This window comes from Leptodactylus fuscus, chromosome 8 (genome assembly GCF_031893055.1).
Source record: "Leptodactylus fuscus isolate aLepFus1 chromosome 8, aLepFus1.hap2, whole genome shotgun sequence".
Lineage (NCBI taxonomy): Eukaryota > Metazoa > Chordata > Amphibia > Anura > Leptodactylidae > Leptodactylus > Leptodactylus fuscus.
The window spans coordinates 37,082,298-37,107,622 of NC_134272.1; the positions used below are offsets into that span (position 1 = coordinate 37,082,298).

At 42.9% G+C, this 25,325-nt stretch overlaps 1 non-coding gene across 1 annotated transcript; it reads right to left on the reverse strand.

Moving 5' to 3' along the window:
* Positions 1-5,652: 5,652 nt before the first annotated feature.
* Positions 5,653-5,759, reverse strand: LOC142217761 (U6 spliceosomal RNA). The gene has a single exon (XR_012717407.1). It is a non-coding gene; the product is annotated as a U6 spliceosomal RNA (small nuclear RNA).
* Positions 5,760-25,325: the final 19,566 nt, after the last annotated feature.

Below are 25,325 nucleotides of genomic sequence, written 5' to 3' on the forward strand. Positions count from 1 at the left end.
TGCCCACTAATGTGCATGAAGACTTGATCACAGTAAATGTTCTTATTTTTCTCCAGTTCAATCTCTGAATGCTCTGAAAGATGGCCTAGGCACTGCTGCAATGGTAATCACTGGCTTTTCCTGTTCTGGTTCCAAAGAATCTTGTGTCTTACTTGAAGAAGAGACAATCTTAGTCTGACTGCTGGTTGCTTGTGCTGCAGCATTTGGAGTTGGGTCTGTCAGCCTTGTGATGAACTCCTCATTCTGGATCCCATTACTTTCAACAGTCTCTAAAGTCTTTTGAGACTTTGAATTTTGTTCAGTTCCAAAGGACTCTGTGTTTAGATTTGGCTCCGTCGCAGCTCCAGAACATGCCTTGGAAGGCAAGGTTTCCTTTAGTGGCTCCATCTCAGCAGGCTGATGATAAAGTTGGTTAAATCTGGGGAAATGGTTTCTGATCTACATCTAAAGTACTGGAGCATGTTGTTTGGACTATTAACACCTGATCAGAACCCTGTACAGGTAATGTAGAGTCCGAAATTAGAGCACCATTACTGGTAGTAGTGGTTGCAGCCAATTCTCCACCTTTGCGGTCCTCTAAATAAAAGTTACCCCCAGGACTTGATGCCAAAATGTTATCAATTTCACAATCAAAATCAAGGTCAATGTCTGGGTCCTCAGTCCAATACACTGCATCAATCCAACACAATGAGAGTGATGGTTCTGGAACCACTGTTTTAGGGGTTAACAATTTTAAAGAGGCTAACACTCTGCTGGTGCAAGGCTCAACTCACCCAAAGGGCAAAAAACTCTGCTGGTGCAAGGCTCAACTAACTTAAAGGGCCTAAATTTCTGCTTATAAAAGGCTGAAGTCACCTCAAGGGCCTCAATCTCTGCTGGTGTGAAGGTTATAAATATATAATCAAAAACATTGTTATCCTTAAAACTAAATGCAGTATAACTATTTATGTTTCAAACTGAATATGATATTATGTGACAAGATGATGCCAGCAATATCTGGATATAGCTATAATATGCCTTTTTGTGCCCTCCTGGCATCTTGTAATCTATTGTCTTTGGAGACAGTATTCCTCCCCCAACTGACTTGAGCAGTCTTCATTTGGTTGGAGACAATGGGCATCTCTAGGTGGAAAAACCAGTTAGGCTGTTGTGGAGCATGAACAGATAACATTCAATTAACCCAAAGCCCTCACATGTAGTGGCTGGAAGTGGATGGAGTTCAGAACTAAATCAAAGCTGTATACTAGGCTATATGTATATACTGTAATGAATGCATGAGATTGTGAAGATTGAGGCTGCAAAGACACTCTTGTGTGTTATGGGCTTTTTTTTTTTTTTTTTTAAATGTAGATTGTGAGCCCCACATAGAGCTCACAATGTACATTTTTCCCTAGCAGTATGTCTTTGGAATATGGGACGGAAATCCATGCAAACACGGGGAGAACATACAAACTCCTTGCAGATGTTTTTTTTTTTTTTTTTGCCCTTGGCGGGATTTGAACACCAGGACTCCAGTGCTGCAAGGCTGCAGTGCTAACCACTGAGCCACCGTGTGGCCCCTCTGTGTGTTATGGGCTTTTGACAGTGTAACAGACATCATGACAAGATGGCCTCTATACTGTGCTCAGGTGTAGGCCTGAACATGTGGACACAAGGAGACTATACAGGGTTTCCCATGAGAGTATGGGAGGACCTTGCACACCCACAGAAAGTGACATCACAGGAACCACACGTCAAGGAGCTACATCACTTCCTGGAGGTAGTGCCCTGGAACTGATGTCACAGGAGGCGGATACCTCGACCAACCAATCAGAGCTTGCTGTTTGTTTACTTACTGTATGTGGCTATAAAAACCTTGAGGCATAATAAAGCTCTATCTGTGCACTGCTCAGACTAAGAAAGAGATTCTTATACCAACTTTGCGTGTGTGGTGTGGGATTTCATTGAGAGCACTTAGTCTTTGAATTTGGCCAGCAATAGTCACTCACAGGTTAGCTGCTGAATAGGGGACCACAAAATGACCCTGTTTCTGACACTGGTAGCTCAGCTTAAGGGCCTCTAACTTAATTTGGAAGGGCTCACGTTAAGGGCCAGAAAAGTGAATTTTTTTGAAGGTCTTACCACATCACAGACACACACACATACACAATGACAGTTAAGGGTGGGGCTGTTGGATTTCCCATTACCTATGCCATCTGTGGTTGTCATGGGCATCATAATTTAAAGGGGTGCTTGCTAATGTTTCTTTAGCTTTTTAATTTGTGTTTCTGTCCATACTATTGTGGAGAAAAGAAGGTTTCCAAGTATTTTTCAACTTTCATAGAGGTTCTATTGAGTTTGGAAAGTGTCTAGTTGATAGGCTGTGATAGTGGGGTAATGCTGTATCTTGGGCATGTTAGATGCCCCCAGACATGCTTCCCCTGCTGTCCCAGTTGCCTTCCAGAGGTGTTGTCATCATTTGCTGAGGTGTCATTGTGGACTTGGTGACCCTCCTGAGTCGATTAGTGGGTTCCCCTGAAACGAGCATTTTTTCCCCAATAGACTATAATGGGATTCGATATTCGTTCAAATAGTCGAATATTGAGCGGCTACTCGATACGAATATTGAATATTGAATATTTCACTGTTCGCTCACTCTACAAAGAATCTGATTCAAGGTCATGCTCGTGGCATTGCTCTTTGATGTAATATCCTCCTTTGGCAGAGATAATCCAGCTAAGTAATTACTTCATTGTACTTCATTCTCAGGAAGTACAACAATCTTAAACCTTAGGGTGCTCCCTATACACCTTGGTTTAATAACTCCTTCCCTAACAAGGGCAGTACCACATAAACTTGAACCCTAAACAGAGCTGTACATGGAAGAAGGTAAAAGAGAGAATGATGTGGATAGTGTGCACTGGTGTTATAAATGGTAGATTTGTATAAGAACAATTACTAAGATAACAAATGATAGTGTAAATCTTGGATAACATTTGTAAATGCTTGTTGTTTTGGGAACAGGTTTAATAGGTATTCTACCCTAGTTTGCCTGTCTTGTGCCCTTTTTAACCACTTCAGTACTGGCCCAATTTCTGGTCCAGGACTAGACATATTCTCAGTTTTTTTTATATGTGTTTTTGAGGGCTGTAACATTTTTAGCATTTACATTATTCAACTAATTTCTGCATCTTTTTTCGGTGACACATAGGGCTTTATTTTTTATGCTGTTTTATATTTTTGCATGTTTTTTTTAATTTTTTTTATATCCAGGATAAATATGAACAAAATAGGCGAGAAAACATGTCTGTTTTTCACTTTTCTTTTCTTTTTTTTTATTTAATAGCTGTTAATATACTTTATATATTTTTATTCCTCTCTATTATGGTAATTTTCATTTTGCATAATATTGTCACAGTGGGGCTAGAATCAATTTTTTACCTTTCTTTCTTTCTTTCTTTCTTTCTTCCTTTTTGTATCCTCATAAGGTTATAGTAGAACTTTGGGAACACTTAATCAAATTTTTTGGATACATATATCCCCAGTTACAGGAGGAATACAGCCTCCTGTCCATGACAGTCTGAGCTGACTTGGGTCCTGTAGAGACCCAGCAACTCTAACAGCCTCTGGTATGGGCGGATCACGTGACCGCCAGGTCAAAGGGGAGCCCCATCATGGCGGCGCCCATAGCTGTGTATGATAAAACGGTAATAAACCATCCTTGCCTTCTCTATGGGAGTTCCGGCTGTAGTCACAGTTGGTTCTCCACTGCAGCAGCTAATGAAAACTGCAAGAACATATCAAGATGTCCTTGCAGAACAAGAGCGGGACCACCAGGACATATATAGTCTATGAGAGGTCCGGAAGAGGTTATAGCATTACTCCCATTTTTTTTTTTTTATATTATGTTGGGGGTGACCATTAGAGATGAGCGAGTAGTACTCAATCGAGTAGGTATTTGATCAAATATTATGGTATTCGAAATACTCGTAATAGGTCTAGTTGTTAGGCTGTGATAGTGGCGTAATACTGTGACTTGGGCGTGTTAGATGCCCCCAGGCATGCTTCCCCTTCTGTCCCAGTTCAATTCCAGAGGTGTTGGCATCATTTGCTGAGGTGTCATTGTGGACTTGGTGACTCGAATTGGTTGAATTTTGATTTCCCTGAAACAAGCAATTTTTTCCCATAGACTATAATGGGATTCAATATTCGATCGAATAGTCGAATATTGAGGGGCTACTTGAAACGAATATTGAATATTTCACTACTTGCTCATCTCTAGCACCCATTTTTATAAGATTCTTTATTACCCTAAATTCATTTTTATAATAAAACATACTGTAACATTCTCCTTAGCAACCCCATAACTGAGCTGTTGTTAGGGTACATGAGGATTGGCATGGTCCCTTCAACTTACTGTATCTTTTATTTTTATACTAGCTTGAAAAATGTCTCTGGTATCATAAGAAAGCTGAGCTGAGATTTAAGAACTATCTGTAACATCATCGGAGCTATCATTAGTGAAAACCACAGTCAGGAATGTTGATAATGATGATGCACTTAGGATGATAATGGCTCCTGTACTGGAAATATGACTATATTTATAGGGAAGCTTCATAACTAGTCTTAATTTAGGTTGTTAAACCATTGATCTATAAACTTTTACACATGAGGAGACAGAGCTATAGAGAAAAAATAAACAAACACAAGCCAGCTGGCTAAAGTACCATAAAAGAGAGACACTGGTATAGATAATATATGGAATTGGGAAACTATAGACTGGTATGAACCATAATTTAAGAATAAGGCTGGATGGAATGCTAGAATAGGGTTCAATAGACACATAGTAAACAGAGTTGGATGGGATATGTACAAATAAATGTAACACGGATAAGCGGGACTAGAGATACACAGCAAGTACAGTTGGATGGAATATGTAGAAATAATAGTTACAAGTAGAGATGAGCGAACAGCGTTCAATCAAGTACATGTTCGATCGGATATCAGGCTGTTTGAGATGTTCGATTCGAGTCGAACACCAGGTGTCAAACTCACTAAAAATTTGATTCCCCTCCCACCTTCCCTGGCGCTTTTTTTGCACCAATAACTGTGTACAGGCAGGGTTAGCTAGGGATTACCTTTATTTAGGTGGGAATGTCACTCACACAGCTCTTTGGGGCTCTGTCTGGTCAGGATTTCTGTCAGTTTGCGATATGCGGGAGCTGACTTTTTCCCGTAGGAATGTATTGACCAGCGTTGATTGGCCGAATGCCATACAGAGTACAGCATTCGGCCAATCAACGCTGGTTCTGCTGGAGGCTCATCTGTGAGGAGGCGGAGTCTAAGATCAGACCAGAATTGGTGACCCTCCTGAGTCGAACAGTGGTTTCCCCCTAAACGAGTATTTATTCCCCATAGACTATAATGGGGATCGATGTTCGATCGAACAGTCGACTATTGAGCGGCTACTCGAATCGAACTTTGAACCTCGAACATTTTACTGTTCGCTCATCTCTAGTAAGCACCATATTGTTCATCATCCCTTTGTTGCTCATCTCTAGTTACAAGGACAAGTTGTAATAGAGATTAACAGCAAGCAAAGTTAGATGGAATATGTGCCATTAAAAGTTTCAAGGATTTATTTATTTTTTATACATGTTTTTTGTTTTGTTTTTTAGTATGGAACGCTTCACGAATTTGCGTGTCAGCCTTGCTCAGGGGCCATGGTAATCTTCTCCGTATCTTTCCAATCTTAGTATATGTGCCTCCGAAGTGAACACAGTTTCCAGGATTTTAGAGCAGCGCCCTCCTTGTCTATATGTCTGTCGACACACATAAACTGTACAATTACTGTGATTTAGGCAACTTTATATTTCGTACACATTTGTGTACATTCTGTTGTACGTATAAAGAAAAAGGTCAAGAACCAGCAATAAAAGTAGCAACTTTAAAACATACACCTTCTCTGTAAACACAAGCTATGTGTTTCGAGCTTCATTGCCCATAACCATAGTCTTAGCCATAAAACACTACTTTTATGGCTAGTACTGTGCACATATATAAAACCAAAGGCTAATCAATCCATGAATCATCGTGATATGTGCTATTGTTGGACCTTCTATTTTTCATTCTGTGGACATTTACTTAAATAGATGTAATAAATTTGCCCACAGTATTTGGGACATGGATGGTTTACTGTTTTATGTAGTTGGATGTGAAGTTTTAATTTAATAAAACTATTATTTATTTACTGCCTGGACTACATGGATTCAACATCAGTAGATTAACTGATTCATTTACCTGATATGTGAGATTATTTCTCTCATTGTTTACACACATTGACAAGACAGCCATCCCATAGTTAATAACACAGGGTGAGGAGGATGAGTCACTGCTCTCTGGGGGGGCTGAATTCTCTTGCTGTTATGTACAGTTCTGCAGTCAGGACAATCAGGTCAGTCGTTTGTCTGTTATCTCTCTATGTAAACACTAAAATAACATTGAATTTCCTGCAAGGCTGTTCTCTCCTCTGCAGCCTGTATGTTTGTTCTTCTCTCTAAACCTGTGTAATGTAGTATACATTTACTGTGCATATTATTTTTTCTGCATTTATATCAAATATCTAGTAATGAAAATAAATAATCTCTCCTGGTAAAGACAATGTGTATATGTACTGAGTTACTTCATAGTTTCTTGTTCATCAATCAGTCAAAGCCCGCCCACCAGTTTGCTGAAGAACACAGGAAGTGAGAAGAGCTCCCTTAACTCTTCTGAATCCTTATCAATGTATTCTCCACTTATTTTAGCATTTGCTTAATTTCTTTGTTTTAATTTAATGATTTTAATGTTTTTGTAGAATAATATTTTCAAGCGGCTGTATACTCACCTCAGCCCTACCTTCTGGAAAAAGCTGCACATCAATTTCCACATGTTGCACACATAAAATATAATAAAACACTTCTAAAAATTTCAGAGAAAAAATTCTTTCTGCTTGAAAAACTTGTATGAATCAATTGCTCATCAGTTCCACTTAAGGTTATCTACTTACATTTCTGTGCATGTTACGTCCATATATATAGTCATATACAACGTACCTGAGGAGTATTAAAGGGATACTTTTGTTACATAAATGAGAATGTGGTCAAGTATAATGATCTTTAAGTACTATGCATTGCTAAAGTCAAAGCTATTTGCAAGATTGGCTTCCCTGATTTTAATCCGTATTGCTTTGCATGTCAACTATGAATCTTACTACACTTACTAACCTTTGACTCCATTAGCCTCCAATTTAAGAAATTGCTGGCATACTTAGTGAAATTGTATGCGTTATTCCAGTAATTAGATGTTCCACTTAGTCACACTACATGACTATGGAGCTTTCTCCATCATTGGTTACTTGATATATTTTTATTGCTTTTTTTCAAGTTTTAAATATTCATGTTACGTCTTTGACGTTATACTCTCTCTCTCTCTCTCTCTCTCTCTCTCTCTCTCTCTCTATATATATATATATATATATATATTAGTCAGTTTATTCAATTAATACTTATACCTACTATAACTAACAATTGCACATAAGGACATTTTTTATTTTATTTTTGAATTATTTTGCTTACCTATATACCATCATCATATTCACAGATGCTATCAGGCACTGTCCCTTATAGGGTTCACAATCTACACTCCGTATCAGTAGGTCTTGGGCATTTGGGAGGAAACAGGAGTACCCAGAGGAAACTCACGCAAACACGGGGAGAACATACAAACTCCTTGTAGATGGTGTCCTTCAAGGAATCTTGTTGCAGGATCAATCTGAAGTTACTTATGATTCTTTTAAATACTAGTGCTATTCAATCCATGGACTTCTATCCAGGGTGCCAGGTTGGTAATATGATGCCACTGCTTCTCCTTCCTATTGCAGCAAACATGCACCCGGACACTTTACCTCCTGCAAGTCACCTGGCTCTCCACTGGCTGAGAAAGAACACAGACTAAGGATATATATATAACAAAAAAGGTACAAAAAGGTTCAGCTCACCCACAGGTTGATATCAGACATCGGCTTTTCAATGGTTAAATTCTTCGGGGTGCACGGCAACACACTCTATTCCTTGAGTGTAATATCTCCACAGCAAAAACAAATTTCTCTGGGAACTCTCCGATGATAAAATATAACTTTTAATCGGAAAACATCATAAAATGACAAAAAATTTGATGTCGATCACAAAATAAAGAAAAAAAAAAAAATGTAAACCCCCTAAAAAACGCAGACGCGTTGCGGAACCATCGTTCTTTCCTCAGTGCACTGAGGAAGGAACGATGGTTCCGCAACACATCTGCGTTTTTTAGGGGGTTTACTTTTTTTTTTTTTTATTTATTTATTTTGTGATCGACATCAAATTTTTTGTCATTTTATGATGTTTTCCGATTAAAAGTTATATTTTATCATCGGAGAGTTGCCGGAGAAATTTGTTTTTGCTGTACAGACTAAGGATACCTGGCTTCATACTATTGCCTCTTTACTGCAGATTTCCAAAGGTGAAAAAAGATTAGTCTCCAATGGAACATCAGGTGGTGGTTGATTTCAAGTGTGACGTCAAGGTGTATGTGTTTCCACTCCACAGAGTGGTGAGAAGACTATAAGAGTGAATCAGCTGCTGCCCCTCCCAGGGTTCAAACAACTCAAGGTTGATGGCAAAATAATATAGTCTGTGTGAAATAATAAAATAATCTTAATGTGCACTGCTGACTCAAAAAATCATATAGATATATGGAAAACCTGCATATTGCATTTTGGTCCAGAATGACATAATCTATTATATGAGACTAAGTGTTCTGAAAAGTTAGTCACCATTTAACTCTATGTAGACATGTAGTATGGAAGAATAGGAAGCTCCTATAGACATATCTAGCAATGGATTAAGCACTAAGTTAAAGAGGACCTTTCACCACCTGGGCACATGTGGTGTAATACACCGCTAGAAAGCAGATAGTGAGCTAAATTCAGCACACTATCGGCTTTTCCATTCTGTTCCCCCAGTGAAGAGCTATCGGTGCTGGTGCTGTAGCTCTTCACTGTCAGAAAGGTGTTTCTGACAGTAAGGAACGCCCTTCCTCACAGTAGTGTCTATTGCGCTGTACTGTGTGAGGGGGTGTTGTACCACCCAGGGATGACGCTGAGCAGTGAGGAACACCTTCCCCAGTACTCGTCTATGGACGAGTACTATCAGGAGTAGGAGAGGCGTTCCTCACCGCTCTCACAGTACAGAGCAGTAGCCGCTGCTGTGAGGAAGGGCTTTCCTGACTGACTGTCAGAAATGCCCTTCTGACAGTGAAGAGCTTTCGGTACCGGCACCGATAGCTCTTCACCGGGGGCACAGAACGAGAAAGACAATAGTTCGCTGAATACGGTGCACTGTTGGCTTTCTAGCGGTGTATTACACCACATGTGCCCCAGGAGGTGAAAGGTCCTCTTTAAAGTCTCCCCAACACAACTATCTCTTTCTTGAAAATATTTAACCTCTCTGTGTCTCATTTGTATTGGAAAGATATAGTGTAGTACAAGTATACATCTGATATCCAATTTTCCCCTTAACAAATTGGACTCTTCACTCTGCATCACAACTGTGACGCTCATATTTCCAAGGTACCATGTTTGTTTAGGTAAAACCTAAATATTACCCCTACTTGGGTTTCTGTTTTTGCAAAAAATAAGCATTAGTCTGAAACAGATCTCCATGACCCATAGTACAGTACAATTGTTCAATCTAAAATACATTTATATATACCAAGCAATAACTATATCTTACTATTGTATGAATTGGGAGAACATAAACCTCATATTTACAATCCTCTATAAAGAAAAAGGTTCATTTTAAATATACAATGCCTGAAATAGAGAAAAAATAAAGCATTTGTCAGGTAAAAAATAAATCAATACAAAGTCATAGGACATATATCGATCTAAAAGTAAAGGTTCATATTATGCCACATGTCCAATTCTTTTACAATGATAATAATCTTCCTGTAAACATACCACTAATATCCGAGAAATGAAGATAAAGGGAGAATAAGATCCATACTCAACATTTACACAACTTCACTATGTTCTCATTTTAATTTCATGAGCATTGCCACTATGGTCGATGCTATTAGGTTAATAAAACTTGGCAGTGGAGATCTTATTCAGAAGACTGGATGAGCTCTTGTCCTTCTTGAGACATCTCAGGATCCAGCCAGTAGGGTTGACAAGGGTGTCCTTATATACAAGTTGTTCTGCTGCTTGTAAATTCTCCATTATCTGTTTTAGTAGCCCCCATCTTTGTAGGGTGAGATGTGAGAGATCGGCAAACATCCTTATTTCTGCTCCATCATATATCAGCCTTCCTTTTCCATGGCTTTTCTTAGTATCTCTTGTTTTTCCATAAAATAATTCAAGTGGTTTTGCCATCTCTAGGTAACACATCTGAATTCGCCATCTGTTGCCCTTTTCCCATTCAATGCACAAGGTCTATTGTGTAGTCAGGAGGCTTTTCTAATACAAGATTACATATGGATTTTACAATTGACTTTAAGTTTCCGTTTCCAGTCAGGTATACATTCTAACCAAATATTCTTCTATATTCTATGCTCCTTCTTCTATTTCCAAGATCATTTAGGCCAAATGAAAGTTGTCGCACCTGAGAGCGTATACAGTGTCGCTCTATTTCCAAACTGTACACTCTCTCCTTAAGCTAAGCATTCACAATTTCAGAATTTGTCATGCAAGAATTCAACTTTTCTACACCGCATGAATAACACCCATAACCTTTTGAAAGGATTGTTCTAATCTTGAGACTGAGGTTAGGATCACATCTGTGCTGAGCTCTCCTTCATTCGGATACAGCGAACTCCAAAACAATGGTTATGCTATAATGTGGTCCGCTGGGTGTCCATTGCTTTTATACTAAAACCATCAGAGAGAAAAGTCCTATGTGCAGGATTTTTCTCTCCATTGATTTCTAGTGGTTTCTGCATTGGTGTCTTCAATGGAGACTCTGGCGCAAAGGTGATCTTAAAGTAGATCACCAAATCATTCTATAAAAATATAAATTTATTAAAAAAAATACATACTCCTGAGGAAGCCTGTCTATAGGCAAAACGCGTAGAGGTACTCCCTATATCTATTTAAGCTCTGAGCTATTAGCTATTGGGTTGTGACCATAACTACTAGAGATGAGCGAGTAGTGTTCGATCGAGTAGGTGTTCGATCGAATACTACGGTATTTGAAATACTCGTACTCGATCGAACACCACTAGCTGTTCGAAGTTTAAGGTTCGATGCAGAACCAGCGTTGATTGGCAGAATGCTATACATTCTGCCAATCAACGCTGGTTCTTCTCTTACCTTTAGAAGTCTTCTCCGTGCAGCGTCCCCGCAGCGTCTTCCGGCTGGAATTCACTCTGCGCAGTCGGCTCTGCTCAGTCGTCGGGCCGGGCAGAGCCGACCGCGCATGCGCAGTCGGCTCTGCCTAGGCCCCGATGCCTAGGCAGAGTGAATTCCAGCTGGAAGACGCCGTGGGGGTGCTGCGCCGGGAGAAAACTTCAAGGAGAATCCAGCCCGACCGTCACTCGTGGACTTGGTAAGTATAATTTTATCGAATTTTGCGTACCCCTGAAACGAGCATTTCCCCCCATAGACTATAATGGGGTTCGAAATACGTTCGAACAGTCGTACAGTGTGCGGCTGTTCAAATCGGATTTCGAACCTCGGACATTTTAGTGTTCGCTCATCTCTAATAACTCCGAGTATATCCATTCAGGCTATGTTTATGATTGTTTGGGCTGTCTGAGGAGCGTTCTTTCCCCTTTTTTCATCGGTATAAACCTATTCCTCTGTATTGTGATGTATTAGGATTAGAGATGAGCGAACAGTGTTCTATCGAACTCATGTTCGATCGGATATTAGGCTGTTCGGCATGTTCGAATCGAATCGAACACTGCGTGGTAAAGTGCGCCATTACTCGATTCCCCTCCCACCTTCCCTGGCGCCTTTTTTGCTCCAATAACAGAGCAGGGTAGGTGGGACAGGAACTACGACACCGGTGACGTTAAAAAAAGTAGGCAAAACCCATTGGCTGCCGAAAACATGTGACCCCTAATTTAAAAGAACAGCGACGCCCAGCTTCGCGTCATTCTGAGCTTGCAATTCACCGGGGACGGAGGTTTCCGTCCAGTTAGCTAGGGCTTAGATTCTGGGTAGGCAGGGACAGGCTAGGATAGGAAGGAGAAGACAACCAACAGCTCTTATAAGAGCTAAATTCCAGGGAGAAGCTTGTCAGTGTAACGTGGCACTGACAGGCTCAATCGCCGCAACCCAGCTTTCCCAGGATCCTGAATGGAATACACTGACAGTGTATTCCCGTATACCCCATATATACCCCCGATACCCGTTCCAACGGTGTGCCCCCCCACCTTCACCCCAGAAATACCCTGCAAGTCCCCTAGCAATAGAATTGGGGCTATATACACCCACTATTTTTGCTACTGCCATATAGTGCCATTGTCTCACTGGGTTTTCAAAGAATATATTGGGGTTACATATAACTTCAATTCCAGGGAGAAGCTTGTCAGGGTAACGTGGCACTGACGGGCTCAATCGCCACAACCCAGCTTTCCCAGGATCCTGAATGGAACACACTGACAGTGTATTCCCGTATACCCCATATACACACCCCAAATCCCCGTTCCAACGGTGTGCCCCCCCACCTTCACCTCAGAAATACCCTGCAAGTCCCCTAGCAATAGAATTGGGGCTATATACACCCACAATTTTTGCTACTGGTATATAGTGCCATTGTCTGACTGGGAATTCAAAGAATATATTGGGGTTACGTGCACCCACAATTTTTGCTACTGGTATATAGTGCCACTGTCTGACTGGAAATTCAAAGAATATATTGGGGTTACGTGCACCCACAATTTTTGCTACTGGTATATAGTGCCATTGTCTCACTGGGAATTCAAAGAATATATGGGGGTTACGTGCACCCACAATTTTTGCTACTGCTATATAGTGCCATTGTCTGACTGGGAATTCAAAGAATATATGGGGGTTACGTGCACCCACAATTTTTGCTACTGCTATATAGTTCCAGTTTCTGACTGGTAATTCAAAGAATATATTGGGGTTACGTGCACCCACAATTTTTGCTACTGGTATATAGTGCCATTGTCTCACTGGGAATTCAAAGAATATATGGGGGTTATGTGCACCCACAATTTTTGCTACTGCTATATAGTTCCAGTTTCTGACTGGTAATTCAAAGAATATATTGGGGTTACGTGCACCCACAATTTTTGCTACTGGTATATAGTGCCATTGTCTGACTGGGAATTCAAAGAATATATGGGGGTTATGTGCACCCACAATTATTGCTACTGGTATATAGTGCCATTGTCTGACTGGGAATTCAAAGAATATACAGTCCTATGAAAAAGTTTGGGCACCCCTGTTAATCTTAATCATTTTTAGTTCTAAATATTTTGGTGTTTGCGGCAGCCATTTCAGTTTGATATATCTAATAACTGATGGACACAGTAATATTTCAGGATTGAAATGAGGTTTATTGTACTAACAGAAAATGTGCAATATGCATTAAACCAAAATTTGACCGGTGCAAAAGTATGGGCACCTCAACAGAAAAGTGACATTAATATTTAGTACATCCTCCTTTTGCAAAGATAACAGCCTCTAGTCGCTTCCTGTAGCTTTTAATCAGTTCCTGGATCCTGGATAAAGGTATTTTGGACAAACAATTCAAGTTCAGTTAAGTTAGATGGTCGCCGAGCATGGACAGCCCGCTTCAAATCATCCCACAGATGTTCAATGATATTCAGGTCTGGGGACTGGGATGGCCATTCCAGAACATTGTAATTGTTCCTCTGCATGAATGCCTGAGTTGATTTGGAGCGGTGTTTTGGATCATTGTCTTGCTGAAATATCCATCCCCGGCGTAACTTCAACTTCGTCACTGATTCTTGAACATTATTCTCAAGAATCTGCTGATACTGAGTGGAATCCATGCGACCCTCAACTTTAACAAGATTCCCGATGCCGGCATTGGCCACACAGCCCCAAAGCATGATGGAACCTCCACCAAATTTTACAGTGGGTAGCATGTGTTTTTCTTGGAATGCTGTTTCTTTTTGGACGCCATGCATAACGCCTTTTTTTATAACCAAACAACTCAATTTTTGTTTCCAAAATGAAGCTGCCTTGTCCAAATGTGCTTTTTCATACCTCAGGCAACTCTATTTGTGGCGTACGTGCAGAAACGGCTTCTTTCTCATCACTCTCCCATACAGCTTCTATTTGTGCAAAGTGCGCTGTATAGTTGACCGATGCACAGTGACACCATCTGCAGCAAGATGATGCTGCAGCTCTTTGGAGGTGGTCTGTGGATTGTCCTTGACTGTTCTCACCATTCTTCTTCTCTGCCTTTCTGATATTTTTCTTGGCCTGCCACTTCTGGGCTTAACAAGAACTGTCCCTGTGGTCTTCCATTTCCTTACTATGTTCCTCACAGTGGAAACTGACAGGTTAAATCTCTGAGACAGCTTTTTGTATCCTTCCGCTGAACAACTATGTTGAACAATCTTTGTTTTCAGATCATTTGAGAGTTGTTTTGAGTAGCCCATGATGCCACTCTTCAGAGGAGATTCAAATAGTAGAACAACTTGCAATTGGCCACCTTAAATACCTTTTCTCATTGGATACACCTGGCTATGAAGTTCAAAGCTCACTGAGGTTACAAAACCAATTTTGTGCTTCAGTAAGTCAGTAAAAAGTAGTTAGGAGTATTCAAATCAATAAAATGATAAGGGTGCCCATACTTTTGAATCGGTCAAATTTTGGTTTAATGCATATTGCGCATTTTCTGTTAGTACAATAAACCTCATTTCAATCCTGAAATATTACTGTGTCCATCACTTATTAGATATATCAAACTGAAATGGCTGTTGCAAACACCAAAATATTTAGAACTAAAAATGATTAAGATTAATAGGGGTGCCCAAACTTTTTCATAGGACTGTATGGGGGTTATGTGCAACCACAATTTTTGCTACTGGTATATAGTGCCATTGTCTGACTGGGAATTCAAAGAATATATTGGGGTTACGTGCACCCACAATTTTTGCTACTGGTATATAGTGCCATTGTCTGACTGGGAATTCAAAGAATATATGGGGGTTATGTGCACCCACAATTTTTGCTACTGGTATATAGTGCCATTGTCTGACTGGGAATTCAAAGAATATATGGGGGTTACCTGCACCCACAATTTTTGCTACTGCTATATAGTTCCAGTTTCTGACTGGTAATTCAAAGAATATATTGGGGTTACGTGCACCCACAATTTTTGCTACTGGTATATAGTGCCATTGTCTCACTGGAAATTCAAAGAATATATGGGGGTTATGTGCACCCACAATTTTTGCTACTGGTATATAGTGCCAGTTTCTGACTGGGAATTCAAAGAATATATGGGGGTTACGTGCACCCACAATTTTTGCTACTGCTATATAGTGCCATTGTCTCACTGGGAATTCAAAGAATATATGGGGGTTACGTGCACCCACAATTTTTGCTACTGCTATACAGTGCCATTGTCTCACTGGGAATTCAAAGAATATATGGGGGTTACGTGCACCCACAATTTTTGCTACTGCTATACAGTGCCATTGTCTCACTGGGAATTCAAAGAATATATGGGGGTTATGTGCACCCACAATTTTTGCTACTGGTATATAGTGCCAGTTTCTGACTGGGAATTCAAAGAATATATGGGGGTTACGTGCACCCACAATTTTTGCTACTGGTATATAGTGCCATTGTCTGACTGGGAATTCAAAGAATATACTGGGGTTACATATAACTTCAATTCCAGAGAGAAGCTTGTCAGTGTAACGTGACACTGACGGGCTCAATCGCCGCAACCCAGCTTTCCCAGGATCCTGAATGGAATACACTGACAGTGTATTCCCGTATACCCCATATATACACCCCAAATCCCCGTTCCAACTGTGTGCCCCCCCACCTTCACCCCAGAAATACTCTGCAAGTCCCCTAGCAATAGAATTGGGGCTATATACACCCACTATTTTTGCTACTGCCATATAGTGCCATTGTCTGACTGGGAATTCAAGGAATATATTGGGGTTATAAATACCCTCATTTCTTGCTACTGGTATATAGTGCCATTGTCTGACTGGGAATTCAAAGAATATATTGGGGTTATAAATACCCTCATTTCTTGCTACTGGTATATAGTGCCATTGTCTGACTGAGAATTCAAAGAATATATTGGGGTTACAAATACCCTCATTTCTTGCTACTGGTATATAGTGCCATTGTCTGACTGGGAATTCAAAGAATATATTGGGGTTACAAATACCCTCATTTCTTGCTACTGCCATATAGTGCCATTGTCTGACTGGGAATTCAAAGAATATATTGGGGTTACAAATACCCTCATTTCTTGCTACTGCCATATAGTGCCATTGTCTGACTGGGAATTCAAAGAATATATTGGGGTTACAAATACCCTCATTTCTTGCTACTGGTATATAGTGCCATTGTCTGACTGGGAATTCAAAGAATATATTGGGGTTACAAATACCCTCATTTCTTGCTACTGCCATATAGTGCCAGTTTCTGACTGGTAATTCAAAGAATATATTGGGGTTACGTGCACCCACAATTTTTGCTACTGGTATATAGTGCCAATTTCTAACTGGGAATTCAAAATGCGCAAGGCTCCCGGAAAGGGACGTGGACGAGGCCGTGGGCGAGGTCGGGGGAATGGTTCTTGGGAGCAAGGTAGCGGTGAAGCCACAGGGCGTCCCGTGCCTACTCCTGTGGGGCAGCAAGCATTGCGCCACTCCACAGTGCCAGGGTTGCTTGCCACATTAACTAAACTGCAGGGTACAAACCTTAGTAGGCCCAAGAACCAGGAACAGGTCTTGCAATGGCTGTCAGAGAACGCTTACAGCACATTGTCCAGCAGCCAGTCAGACTCTGCCTCCTCTCCTCCTATTACCCAACAGTCTTGTCCTCCTTCCTCCCAAAATTCCCAAGCTTCACAGAACAATAACTCCAACTGTCCCTGCTCCCCAGAGCTGTTCTCCGCTCCTTTCATTGTCCCTCAACCTGCCCCTCCACGTCACGATTCCACGAACCTAACAGAGGAGCATCTGTGTCCAGATGCTCAAACACTAGAGTCTATTCCATCTCCGTTCGATTTGGTGGTGGATGACCAGCAACCCACCCTCATCGACGATGATGTGACGCAGTTGCCGTCAGGGCATCCAGTTGACCGGCGCATTGTGCGGGAGGAGGAGATGAGACAGGAGTTGGAAGAGGAAGTGGTGGATGATGAGGACACTGACCTGACCTGGACAGGGGGGATGTCAAGCGGGGAAAGTAGTGTGGATGTTGAGGCAGGTGCAGCACCAAAAAGGGTAGCTAGAGGCAGAGGCAGAGGTCAGCAGCTTAGGCGAAGCCAGGCCACACCCGGAATCTCCCAAGATGTTCCAGCTCGTACCCAGCGCAGAAAAACTCCCACCTCGAGGGCACGTTTCTCGAAGGTGTGGAGTTTTTTCAAGGAATGCGCCAAGGACAGATATAGTGTTGTCTGCACAATTTGCCTCTCGAAATTGATTAGGGGCTCTGAGAAGAGCAACCTGTCCACCACTTCAATGCGCCGTCATTTGGAATCCAAGCACTGGAATCAGTGGCAGGCAGCAACGGCAGGACAAAGGCCGCCTGCCGTTCACACCACTGCCACTGCCTCTGCCTCTGCCTCTGCCACTGCCACTGCTGACTGTGCTGGCGATGCACTCCAGAGGACGAGCCAGGACACCACTTCATCTGCCTCCGCCACTTTGTTGACTTCTTCCTCATCCTCCCTTGTTCCTGTCTTATCTCCTTCTCCTGCACCATCAAAGGCACCATCAGGCGCTTCTTTACAACAACCCACCATCTCTCAAACATTGGAGCGGCGGCAGAAATACACTGCTAACCACCCACACGCGCAAGCCTTGAACGCCAACATCGCTAAACTGCTGGCCCAGGAGATGTTGGCATTCCGGCTTGTTGAAACTCCCGCCTTCCTGGACCTGATGGCAACTGCGGCACCTCGCTATGCCGTCCCTAGCCGTCACTACTTCTCCCGGTGTGCCGTCCCCGCCTTGCACCAGCACGTGTCACTCAACATCAGGCGGGCCCTTAGTTCCGCGCTTTGCACAAAGGTCCACTTGACCACCGACGCGTGGACAAGTGCATGCTGACAGGGACGCTACATTTCACTGACGGCACACTGGGTGAATGTAGTTGAGGCTGGGACTGCTTCCCAAACTGGCCCGGTGTACCTCGTCTCCCCGCCTAACATTCCTGGCAGAGACACGAGAAGAACACCCCCCTCCTCCTCCTCCTCCACCGCCTCCTCCTCCGCTGTTAGATTGACCCCAGCTACGAGTTGGAAACGTTGCAGCACTGGCGTTGGTAGACGTCAGCAGGCTGTGCTGAAGCTGATCAGCTTGGGGGACAGACAGCACACTGCCTCCGAGGTGAGGGATGCCCTCCTCGATGAGACGGCAATATGGTTTGAGCCGCTGCACCTGGGCCCAGGCATGGTCGTTTGTGATAACGGCCGGAACCTGGTAGCAGCTCTGGAGCTTGCCGGACTCCAACATGTTCCATGCCTGGCCCACGTCTTCAACCTAGTGGTGCAACGTTTCCTAAAGAGCTACCCCAATGTTCCAGAGCTACTGGTGAAAGTGCGGCGCATGTGCGCCCACTTTTGCAAGTCAACAGTAGCCGCTGCTAGCTTAAAATCTCTCCAGCAACGCCTGCATGTGCCACAACACCGGCTTTTGTGCGACGTCCCCACACGCTGGAACTCAACGTTTCAGATGTTGAATAGAGTGATTGAGCAGCAGAGACCTTTGATGGAATACCAGCTACAAAACCCTAGGGTGCCACAAAGTCAGCTGCCTCAGTTTCACATCCATGAGTGGCCATGGATGAGAGACCTTTGTGACATCCTACGGGTCTTTGAGGAGTCCACAAGGAGGGTGAGCTCTGAGGATGCGATGGTGAGCCTTACAATCCCGCTCTTGTGTGTTCTGAGAGAATCCCTGATTGACATCAGGGATAACTCAGATCACACAGAGGAGTCAGGGATAGCATCCGATCCGTCACAGCTGGAGAGTAGGTCCACACATCTGTCCGCTTCATCGCGTTTAATGGAGGAGGAGGAGGAGGAGGAGGAGGAGGAAGAAGAGTTGTCCGATGATGTGATGGTGATACAGGAGGCTTTCGGGCAACTTCGAATCGTCCCATTGTTGCAGCGCGGATGGGTAGACATGGAGGATGAGGAGGAAATGGAGATTGAACTTTCCTGTGGGGCCAGAGGAGTCATGCCAACTAACACTGTGGCAGACATGGCTGAGTTCATGTTGGGGTGCTTTACAACCGACAAGCGTATTGTCAAAATCATGGAGGACAACCAGTACTGGATCTTTGCTATCCTTGACCCCCGGTATAAAAACAACATCTCGTCTTTTATTCCGGTAGAGGGGAGGGCCAATCGCATCAATGCTTGCCACAGGCAATTGGTGCAGAATATGATGGAGATGTTTCCAGCATGTGACGTTGGCGGCAGGGAGGGCAGTTCCTCCAGTAGGCAACCAAGTTCTCACCGGTCCACACAAACGAGGGTCACACTGTCTAAGTTCTGGGACACCTTGATGGCACCCCCTCGCCAAAGTGCCGCCACGGAGGGTCCTAGTGTCACCAGGCGTGAGAAGTATAGGCGCATGTTGCGGGAATACCTTTCCGACCACAGCCCTGTCCTCTCCGACCCCTCTGCGCCCTATACGTATTGGGTGTCGAAGTTGGACCTGTGGCTTGAACTTGCCCTATATGCCTTGGAGGTGCTGTCCTGTCCTGCCGCCAGCGTCCTATCTGAGAGGGTGTTCAGTGCAGCCGGTGGCATCATCACTGACAAGCGCACCCATCTGTCAGCTGAGAGTGCCGACCGGCTCACTTTGATAAAAATGAACCACCACTGGATAGATCCTTCATTTTTGTGCCCACCTGTGTAAAGCACCCCAACATGAAACTCCATGTCTGTACTCAACCTCTCCAATTCCTCCGCATCCTCATACTCATCCACCATAAGCGTTGCACAATTCTGCTAATACTAGGCTCCCTCCACCCTGATTTCCCCCAACTCTGCTGGTTAGAGGCTCCCTCCACCCTGATTTCCACCAACTCTGCTGGTTAGAGGCTCCCTCCACCCTGCTTTCCCACAACTCTGCTGGTTAGAGGCTCCCTCCACCCTGCTTTCCCACAACTCTGCTGGTTAGAGGCTCCCTCCACCCTGCTTTCCCACAACTCTGCTGGTTAGAGGCTCCCTCCACCCTGATTTCCACCAACTCTGCTGGTTAGAGGCTCCCTCCACCCTGCTTTCCCACAACTCTGCTGGTTAGAGGCTCCCTCCACCCTGATTTCCACCAACTCTGCTGGTTAGAGGCTCCCTCCACCCTGCTTTCCCACAACTCTGCTGGTTAGAGGCTCCCTCCACCATGAATTGGTCCAAACTGGGCTGTTTAGAGGCTCCCTCCACCATGAATTGGTCCAAACTGGGGTTTTTAGAGGCTCCCTCCACCATGAATTGGTCCAAACTGGGGTTTTTAGAGGCTCCCTCCACCATGAATTGGTCCAAACTGGGGTTTTTAGAGGCTCCCTCCACCATGAATTTGCCCAAACTGGGCTGTTTAGAGGCTCCTTCCATCATGAATTGGTCCAAACTGGGCTGGTTAGAGGCTCCCTCCACCATGAATTTGCCCAAACTGGGCTGGTTAGAGGCTCCCTCCACCATGAATTTGCCCAAACTGGGCTGGTTAGAGGCTCCCTCCACCATGAATTTGCCCAAACTGGGCTGTTTAGAGGCTCCCTCCATCATGAATTGGTCCAAACTGGGGTTTTAGAGGCTCCCTCCACCATGAATTGGTCCAAAATGGGTTTTTTAGAGACTCCCTCCACCATGAATTTGCCCAAACTGGGCTGGTTAGAGGCTCCCTCCACCATTAATTGGTCCAAACTGGGCTGGTTAGAGGCTCCCTCCACCATGAATTTGCCCAAACTGGGCTGTTTAGAGGCTCCCTCCATCATGAATTGGTCCAAACTGGGCTGGTTAGAGGCTCCCTCCACCATGAATTGGTCCAAAATGGGTTTTTTAGAGGCTCCCTCCACCATGAATTGGTCCAAACTGGGCTGGTTAGAGGCTCCCTCCACCATGAATTGGTCCAAACTGGGTTTTTTAGAGGCTCTCTCCACCATGAATTGGTCCAAACTGGGCTGGTTAGAGGCTCCCTCCACCATGAATTGGTCCAAACTGGGCTGGTTAGAGGCTCCCTCCACCATGAATTGGTCCAAACTGGGGTTTTTAGAGGCTCCCTACACCATGAATTGGTCCAAACTGGGGTTTTTAGAGGCTCCCTCCACCATGAATTTGCCCAAACTCTGCTGGTTAGAGGCTCAATCCACCCTGATTTTCAAAACAAATGTTGGTGCCAACCTCAACTTACTACAAGGGCCAAATTCACTGCTGGTGACAAGCTCTCCTCACTGCAAGTGCCAAATACACATGTTTCAAGGTGTTTTCCTACTGTCAGAGAGGTGGTATTGAGTGTGTAAAGTGTGTAGTTGTTAGGCTGTGATGTTGGGGTAATAGAGGGTCTTTGGTGTGTTAGATGCCCCCAGACATGCTTCCCCTGCTGTCCCAGTGTCATTCCAGAGGTGTTGGCATCATTTCCTGGGGTGTCATAGTGGACTTGGTGACCCTCCAGACACGGATTTGGGTTTCCCCCTTAACGAGTATCTGTTCCCCATAGACTATAATGGGGTTCGAAACCCGTTCGAACACACGAACATTGAGCGGCTTTTCGAATCGAATTTCGAACCTCGAACATTTTAGTGTTCGCTCATCTCTAATTAGGATGTTATATGGATGCTTAATATAGTATTCTCCTTGGATATTATAAAATTATAAATTATTAGCTACATCATTTGGTGCATATTATACCCATATAGCCTGTTTACATGTCATTTATTCTATTTATGTGACCATCATGTGCGATTTATATTAAATATTCTGCACCTCTTGTAGACTTTATCTTTTTTGGCCTGTTTTGAATCCCATATCAGTCCATATTCTTGTATATTGGTCCACCTATAGGTGATGAATGTATCTTCATTGTATTATTTGATAATGATATTGCCCTTGAGCGTTATTGTCTTTTGATGGCTTTTGTTTTTTGTTTTTCCTGCTTATTCCATCTGCCCTGCTGTAGCGTTATTGTTTTTATTGAGTAATTTTTTTGTAAGATTATTTATTAATAAATTGATATTTTTATAGAATGATTTTGTGATTTACCATATGGTTTCTTCAGCTATCTACTTTTCCATTGTTTGATTGTATTTTGTGTGGATAAACCTATATTTGTTGCAGACGGATTCTTAGCCTGAGTTATCCAGGTCTACACTTGTGAAAACAGCCAATAGTAAGTATCTCAGTTCAGTACACCATTCGAGTTTCTTATGCCACTTGTGTTACGATCTCTTTCTGACTCTGCTGAGAGAATCAGACATTCTGTAACATATGCACAACCGTTACTGCTATTCTTTTATCATAACAAGAAAAGAAGCAACAGATAGTTCATATTAACTTTTCTTGTGACCTCAAATAGCTTACCATAAATGGACCATTTTACGTCATCTGCCACTATTATCACCTTTGATTCTACCTCATCCCCTCCTCCTTTTGTGGACATTTAACTCAGATCAGGAAATAAATACATAATAAATAAGAGTGAAACCTTAAATGAAGACTTAAATTCTCTCTCTGCAGTTTTTAAACATCTACGAGCACCTTCACATCCACCAAAGCTATACTTAGACATGTCAATCACTGCTTGTTCTTACCTTTACATCTCAAGGTGCACCACTCCTGAGCTTAGTGCCTTGACTGTTGACTCATTCAGAAATTATTGGGAGGCAGCGCTGCAGCTATGGTAGAAATAGCAATTCATTCTAGGTAATGGGGATTTTCTTTTAATATCAGAGAAGCTGCTCTTCTTTTACTGGTGTCTACATTATACATAGCCTGGGGAGCAGACGCATAGTTAGCAGGGAGACGGGGTTTTGTGAGGCCCACCCCAAGGGTGCCACAAACACAGGCAGTTTAATACAAAGATGAAGCAACAACTACTTTCTAACTCCATCATTCAATCATCTGCTAGTGATGTCTCTGACTTAGGGTAGACCTGCTGTATCAGGTTGCAGAGAACATCAGAGAGGTGCAGGGGAACAGAGCTGGGTACTACTACTTTTTTTATTTATATGGCACAACTACTGTGTGTAGGAACCACTAGGAATCATTATACTGTGTGTTGGGTCCACTGGGGATCATTATACTGTGTGGAGGTGTCACTGTCGACCATTATACAATGTTTAGGGGCCACTGGGTAGAATTTTACTGTGTATAGAGGTCACCATTATACTACGAGGGGGTCAATAAGGACTTTTATACTATGTGGAGGAGCCAATGGGGTTCGATACTCTGTGAAGGGATAAAAGGTCAGTGTGGGTCTAGCACTTGGGACTACTGCTAATCAGCTGTTTGAAGGGATCACAGGGATGCGACCCCTTCATTGTTTACATTGCACACTGTTTATTTCATAGCAGTTGTGCAATGTAGTTACAGCGCCATCACACTCACTTTTATGAGAAAAAGCTGTAATCGTATATCATGGCCACTAAAAAATAAATAGTATGTGATGTAAACAAAAAAGTTGTTACTGCACGAGCACCACACCTCCTCCAACCAGCTGATCAGTAGGGTTTCAGGTTCTGAACCCTCACTGACCTTTTATTATATTCCTGAGACAACCCTTTTAATTAGTAACAAGAAAAAATATATATACCGAGCAACCCAGATGATTCTCAAACATACACTTAAATATATTTGAAAAGATCGTGTACCAAACACAAGGGAGATTTACAGCAGCAGTAATAACATCCAAATACCCCTTAGGGAACGATAAATGAAGAAGAAAGACCGATGGATGCGAGGATAAACTGCGCTACTCTCTTGAGATAAAATACGTTCCTTATTCCGCTTTTCTTAAAAACACTGTGTTTTTAAGAAAAGCGGAATAAAGAACGTATTTTATCTCAAGAGAGTAGCGCAGTTTATCCTCGCATCCATCGGTCTTTCTTCTTCAACCCTTTTAATTAGGGGACATTATGAATAAGGCAGCACACAGTAGACATTATTAATTGAGGGGTGCTTTTAATATTAGGGGGCCCAGCGACAGCCACTACCGCTTCGTTTTTTTTTGGGTTTTTTTATAGTCCGTTACCGGCTGGAGTTACTCTAGCCAGCACCAGGCTTATTTCCAGGGGCAGGGGCCAGGATCAGTAAGTGACGCCGCAGGCCCCACAAACACTATTCTTTTTTTTTCTTTTTTTTAATTTGAAACGTTTTTATTGAACATTTTTATAATTTTACAGATAACAAAATCTTGTGTAAGATACATCGAAGAAAAATAGTACATTAAGTTCACAGAAATAACTGAGCAAAAAGTCTAATTCCATGGGCTTGATAGCCAGATGTAAGACGGGTATATTTGCAGAAGATCGCTCAATTGTCCTAGAGCCATATTTTCCAGGAAATATGAAGGTTCAACTGAAGTGTAAACAAACATTAGAGAGAGATTTGGTCAGGTGCACATTCTGCTGAGCATGTGATATGTCGTTTAAAGGATTAGGGTTTCAGCATGTAACTGACAAAGATAGTGGTGAAAAGGGTTGGGTATTGAAGCCCCAAGCAACATCTATTTTCAAAAAGAAAGAGAGCAATGAGCTCGGTGTATGTTGAGTGTTAATTGAGATGTCCTTAGGGCCGTATCATCCCCTAAGCCGTATCATCCTCTCCCCGAGACATGTGGGAAAAGAAGGAGCAAAGGAGGAGGAAAGGTACAGAAGGAATATCAAAGTGTAAGAAGAATCTGGGAGTCATGAGGGGATCTAAAGAGAGAGCGCAGAAAAAGAAAGAGCAAGGAGGGGGAAGGGAGAGAGGGGGGGAGAAAAGTGGGTAAAATAGAGAACGGGGAGTCAGGAAGTACTCGAGTAGCGAGGGGGGGGGTAAGAAAAGAAGGGGGGGAGGGGAGGAGGGGGGTATAGCTAGTGGTAGTCATGGGCTCAGCCATTAAGAAAAAACTAAGAAGGAAGGAGG